The 6,000-nt window shown below is 51.9% G+C and overlaps 1 long non-coding RNA gene across 1 annotated transcript in view; it reads right to left on the bottom strand.

Moving 5' to 3' along the window:
* Positions 1-1,476, bottom strand: part of LOC131279005 (uncharacterized) — a 57,486-nt gene extending 56,010 nt beyond the window's left edge. The window contains exon 1 of the long non-coding RNA XR_009186349.1: positions 1,399-1,476. This is a non-coding gene — a long non-coding RNA (uncharacterized lncRNA). The remainder of the gene's footprint in view (positions 1-1,398) is intronic.
* Between the last annotated feature and the right edge of the window lie 4,524 nt (positions 1,477-6,000).

The following is a 6,000-nucleotide window of genomic DNA, read 5'->3' on the forward strand; positions in this document are numbered from 1 at the left end:
CAAGGGAGCTGGCGGCCAGCCCCAGTCTGCAGGCAGAAAGCATCATTTTGCTGATGCCTTGACTTTGGACTTCTCCTAACCACAAAGTCATGGGCCTGGTAAACCCCCTTGTTCAAGCCAACCCATTAGCCAGAAAACTCAAACGCCTCCTAACTGCCAAATTCATTCTAAATAGCAGCATTAAGCATGGCTGACCACATTTCTCCCTTTTATTTACTTATTTATTTTTGACTTAACCCTACTCTTCTTTGTGTCCTGGCTCAACCTAGGCTTATCCAGTGGCTCAGTTTAACTACATCTATGGGTGATAATTCCAAAAATTAACTTTAGCCCTGACAGCCCCACGACTTCTGACTCAAATTTCCAATGGCCTATTTGACATCTCAACTAAAAATGTACTAGGCAATTGACAGATGGATAGAGAGATGAATAGATAAATAGAAATGTGAAAACACAAGGAGAGTTAAATGCCACCAGTGGGTGCATGGCCTTCACTGTAAAAAAAATTTTTTGAACTATGCTGTTAGTACAGTGTATGTTGGGAAAAAACCTACTACACATCTCAAGCCTAACATAGTCACATCATAATTATTGCTTCCATCCCTTTCAAACTCCTTACAGTATTCTTGTAAATACCAAGGCAAAAATAGACAAGGCAAAAATCCAGGGCTGAGCCTTGACTGCCTGTCTCCCACCTGGAACATAACGCCATGAATGCAGGGACCTTGCCCAGCTCGTTCATCAATATTCTCAGAGTCTAGAATAGTGCCTGGCACACAGGAAGTGTTCAAAACCAGTGGCTGAACTAATTAATGAGGGATTACTGTTCTGCTTCTCTTAAGGCCCTTCACCCTTCCTTGATCCTTGAACCAGAATGGAGCTCGTGGACTCCAACCGCCCCAGGCCCCAGGCAGCAGAGACTGTGTCATACTATCTCATTATGGATTCTGACCAGTCATATCAGACCCTTAAAGGAGAGTTCAAGAACTTTCTTTACCACAGACCCAAACTGTTCTCTGTCCCAAACCTGCTAAACACAGGAGCCACAGCACTTGTCACAGTACGTGGGCATCCGCTGCGCAGGGCCCGGCCATTCAGGCCTCACCAGGTCTCCAGCCACAATCACCCCTTTAGGCTCCCTGCACAGCACATGGTCTCTCCCTTCGTGACCGCAGGGCCTCACCTGAGGCCTGACAGGGCCCAGGGCAGCATAGCCCCGCCCTCAGGGGCTGCTGGACCTCACCTGAGAACCCGCCAGGCCCGCGGCACCCCGGCCCCGCCCTCTGGGGCCCACGCCCGCCCCCACGCCCGCCCCCACGCCCCGGCGGGCCACCGTCGCCCTCCTCCCGGTGCCCTGCACTTGTCCTCACCCGGCCTGCCCCGCCCCCTCCGCCTCACCAGTTAGGTTCCGTGCAGGGTCCTCTCAGCCAACCCCGGCGCCGCCTGCGCGCTGCACACTGGAGCCTTGGCCCGCGCCCCTGACTTAGGCTGACTGAGCCCAGAGCGGTAGTGCTGCCCCTGCTGGTGGCCCGAGGCACTGCAGCGCCCTTCGCTGCCAGCAGTAAATTCTCTGGAGTGACAGCGGCCCGTCGCCCGTCTCCCAGGCCAGTGTCTTGGTGCCAACAGCCCTGCTCACTGAGGACTTCAGGGCACACCCTCTCCACCCAGCAAGGACTAGGTGGCTGCGCTCTCCAGGGAGGGCCTGGCCCGCACCTGAGCACCCTACTGATCCTGCAGGGGCGGCAGGGGAGGTTTGCAGTGTTAGAGCAGGGCGCATAGAGTGCTTGAGCACTCTGGACCGGATAGACCACTGCAGAAGGAGTCACTAGCCTGGCCAAAATAGGAGGTCAGTGGCCAATAGGCCAGTCGAGACAGTTTCAGGTCTGGTGGTCAGTCAAGAGAGAGTTCAGGGAGCAGACATCAGCTCAGAATCTGAAGCCAGAAACTTTACTTCTTAACAAGCACGCCCCTATCCATTTGATCCTAACCAGAGCCAAAACTGGCTGACCTGGCTCTTTGAAAGGTATGACAAGACCTGCCTCACAGCGCACAGCCTTCCTTGGGCTATGCCAGGAGACAGTCTCATGCTTGAGCTGAACTGGGCTGCGCAGGAATGGCCACCCCCTGCCCAGGTGAGGAGGAGTCGGCTTCCTGCTCCATGGTGTACTGGCAGCAGGTGCCTTCTTGCCCTCATCAGCCTGGCCTTCCCTCAGCTTCCAGGACATCCTTCGGGCAAGCATGTAAGTACCAGGGTTCAATTCCTCCTTAAAGATGGGCAGCGTGTCTTGTGTATCTTTTTCTTCCTCAGGATGCCTAAAATCAAGACTCTGCACCTGCTCACCATTTCATAAACGTGAGCAGAATGAATGAATTGAAATGTTGCAGACATCGTTGTGTCCCTACATAGGTGGCTGCTCCGGGGACACATAGAAGGAAGAATCCCTGCTTGCTACATCAGGAAATTCCCCTTGGTGGGCCCTGAGGTCTCAACCCATCTCTCCCAGGAACTTGGAAATTCCTACTGGACCACCCAATACTCCCAGTGGCCACTGACCTCCAGGGCTCTTCGTGATTTTGTTTCTACCAGTGAAAAATGAAAAGTACTATGAAGTTTAGGACTCTGTCATAGATTTGCACCATTCCTTCGAGGCCTTTGCAAGCCCTTGTGCCTTGTCAGTTACTGGGAGTGCAAGGAGGTGGGCAGACCTAGATTTAGATCTCTGCTCTGCTGCCTAATCCTGGGTGGCCTTGGCAGATTCTTCCCCGGCTTCTGTCTCAGCCTCCCTTTCATAGGTTTGAGTGTCTAATTGAGACAGAGGATGGTGGCACCCCCCCCCCTTGCAGCCAACGCTTCCCGCCCTCCCCAGGAGATTAACTTCCTACAGGTCTCTAGAGCTGCCCCTCCCCGCACTCACTGGGCTCCTTGCTCCTACCTACCACCGTGTTTCCCTCTGAGCAAAGAACCCTCTGCAGGAGCAGCTCGGTACTGTTGGGGATAAGACCAGATGCCTGGATATTCTCCAGGGGCCTTATTAATGGCCCTCCTGGGGAATTGACAGTGGGGTAATCAATCAAAGCAGCAAACAGCTGGGACACATCCTGTGTCATTAACAAAGGGGCGGAACAATTAGTCGTTTAAAAAGCAAGCTCAAAGTGGTCTTGCTCTCTCCTCTGCTCTCCTGCCTTTGGAACCCTATTCTGGCCTTCTTCAGCCCTGCCTGGATCAATTCCACAGTCAAGAACCTAGACAAAATCAGGTTACAACCTCACATAAAAGACTATAAAAATAAATTGTGTGGAAGTCCAATGCCAATAAAAAAATTCCCAGTGGAGGCTGAAAAATATTTTATTGAAAGACCAAATGGACACATAATTACCTCGGTGTGAAGTCTGGGGCCACCTAGTCCCTGAGCCTTGGTGGGTACCCAATAAATATTAATGGCTCATTCCATTAATTGCCAGCTCACCCATTTGCAAAGCTTCAGCCAGTGCATTGCCCTGCACCCATCCCCCATAAGGAGAGAGAATCCTTAGGCTTTGAAGAGAGGGAGCATCTGGGTGGACAGGAAAACCTGGCACACACCCTTGAACATAAATGCCCTGCTTTATTAACTCTAAAATCATGATGTGGCAGAAAGTGGCGTGTAGAAATTGCCGGCTTCTAGAGAGCAGCTGGACTCGGAGCCTTTCAATCCTCCCATGTTATGGCGGCCTGTGCAGAGCCCGTGCTTTACAGTGGGAAAACAGGCGTGGCTATTGTATTGCGTCTTATTAGCTGGACCTCGTAGGGCACCTGCAGGAGGCAACTGCTTTGTTTCTTTCCAATAACCATTCAAACTCAATGCACAGATTCATTTTTGCCTAGGCCCTTGTAAATAAAATCTTGGGCATGTCCAGTTACTTTAAGCACTCCAAACAGAAAACTCTGTGTTCTGATCTGATTTGCAGGCTCTTGCCTCCTCCAGGCCTGCTCTGCTTTGGGCAGAAAACAGTCTTGAGAAAGAGGCATCCTCAACCTCTCCCTTTACGCCCAGCTTCACAGCCAGCCGAATGGATCAGCTCAGACACCTCCTCCCCTGGAATCTGGCCTGAGGCCCTCTAGGCTTGGCGGATACTTTGCAGAAAGAGAATCCTGTGGTTTCCCCAGGAATTGCCCTGGGGAAGGGGAAATCTCCAAATGCAACTCTGTTGATTAATGAGGTCCTGACCTTGGCTAGCTGCACACAGCGCCCTCCCTCAGCCCTCGCCCTTCCTGGGTCCACTCCAGGGCTACCAATATGTTTATATATTTCACACCATGAATGAAGGTGCCAAACAGGTGGGTCCCTGAAGGCCAGGATGCAGGCAGCGCTTTGTTAGCTAAGCCCTGAACCCTGATGAGTGGGGGAGGAAGGGTCACCTTTGTGTAATTCATCAGCCAAAAGGAGGGTGCCCTTTAGTCATTTTCCCAAAAGCCCCCTCTATGTGAGCAGATATCTCGGCTCACTCACTCTCTGTCCAGGCCCATATCGCCCCTCCATATTTCATGGCGGGTCCTGGCTGCCGCTCCCGTCCAGGTCCCCTTGGACATCCACATCATTGCCCTGGCATGGGTATTGACTCTTCCTCTTTGCCCTCCCACCAGGCAGGTTGTCAGAGCCATCACCTCTCACCTTTGACTTGCTCAGGCACGTGCCAGGCCCCCAGCTCTTGTGCCACCCCAACCCCCGAATTGCAGGACCCCTATGTAAAGCCTTACAAACTTCTTTTTTTTAATGTGGCCAAAGTTGAAGAAAAGCATATGAAGGGGCAGGAGTGAGCACAGCATGACTGTCCTGGGTATTCCAGGACCACCCATGTGGCTGCAGGAGGAAGAGTTCCTCCGGGAATGGTCAAGAGATGGCATTAGAATGGAAAAACTCGGGAAACGGACTTTGGCCCAGTGGTTAGGGCATCCGTCTACCATATGGGAGGTCCGCGGTTCAAACCCCGGGCCTCCTTGACCCGTGTGGAGCTGGCCATGCGCAGCGCTGATGCGCGCAAGGAGTGCCGTGTCACGCAAGGGTGTCCCCCGCGTGGGCCCCACGTGCAAGGAGTGCGCCCGTGAGGAGAGCCACCCAGGGTGAAAAGAAAGAGCAGCCTGCCCAGGAATGGCGCCGCCCACACTTCCCGTGCCACTGACGACAACAGAAGCGGACAAAGAAACAAGATGCAGCAAATAGACACCAAGAACAGACAACCAGGGGATGGGGGGGAAATTAAATAAATAAATAAATCTTTAAAAAAAAAAAAAGAATGGAAAAACTGGGTTGTAGCCAGATCCTGGAGTGTTTTGCATGCCAGGCTAAGAAATTTGAATGTTATGCCAGAGGATTAGGCAAAAAAGCAGAGCACATGGCTTTATGTGCATCCCAGTGTGCTTTGGGGGGCACTGTGGGGGCGGGCACAGTGAAAGAGGAGACTTCTTTGGTATGAGCTAAGCACGGGGAAGAAGCAATGTTTGGAGAGTCTTCCAATCAGTGAAAGAATTTCTCACCTTTTTCTCTGAGTGTCTTCAGTAGAATCTGGATAGCCACTCAGGCCTTTTGTTTGACCAGGTCTTTAAGGAAGCAGGGTGATTGAGTGGAAAGGTCCTGGACTTTATTTCAGAGTAACCACAGTTTTATTTGGGGGGACAATGAATAGTCCCCTCTTTACTGGTGATCTGAGACAAATAATTACCTTCTCTGAATCTCAGTTCGCTCCTCTACAAAAATGACACTAACAACGTTTAAGTCAGAATAAACCAGATTATGCTGCTGTAGAGCGAACAAACCCCCCATCTTAGTGACTCCTCGCAATGCAGGTTTTATTCTTGCTCTCCAGCGTGGGTCAGGGGGCAGCTCTGCTCCATGTTTCCTTTCTCCTTGCTTGTTATGATCCCTGGGCCAGATCACAGAGGGGTGGGGGTGGGTGGGATCTGCACATCTGCACATGCAATTAATGTGCCAGGATGGCATGGAAGTAGCACCCATGGCCTCT

Source organism: Dasypus novemcinctus, chromosome 6, assembly GCF_030445035.2.
Source record: "Dasypus novemcinctus isolate mDasNov1 chromosome 6, mDasNov1.1.hap2, whole genome shotgun sequence".
In the NCBI taxonomy this organism is placed as follows: domain Eukaryota; kingdom Metazoa; phylum Chordata; class Mammalia; order Cingulata; family Dasypodidae; genus Dasypus; species Dasypus novemcinctus.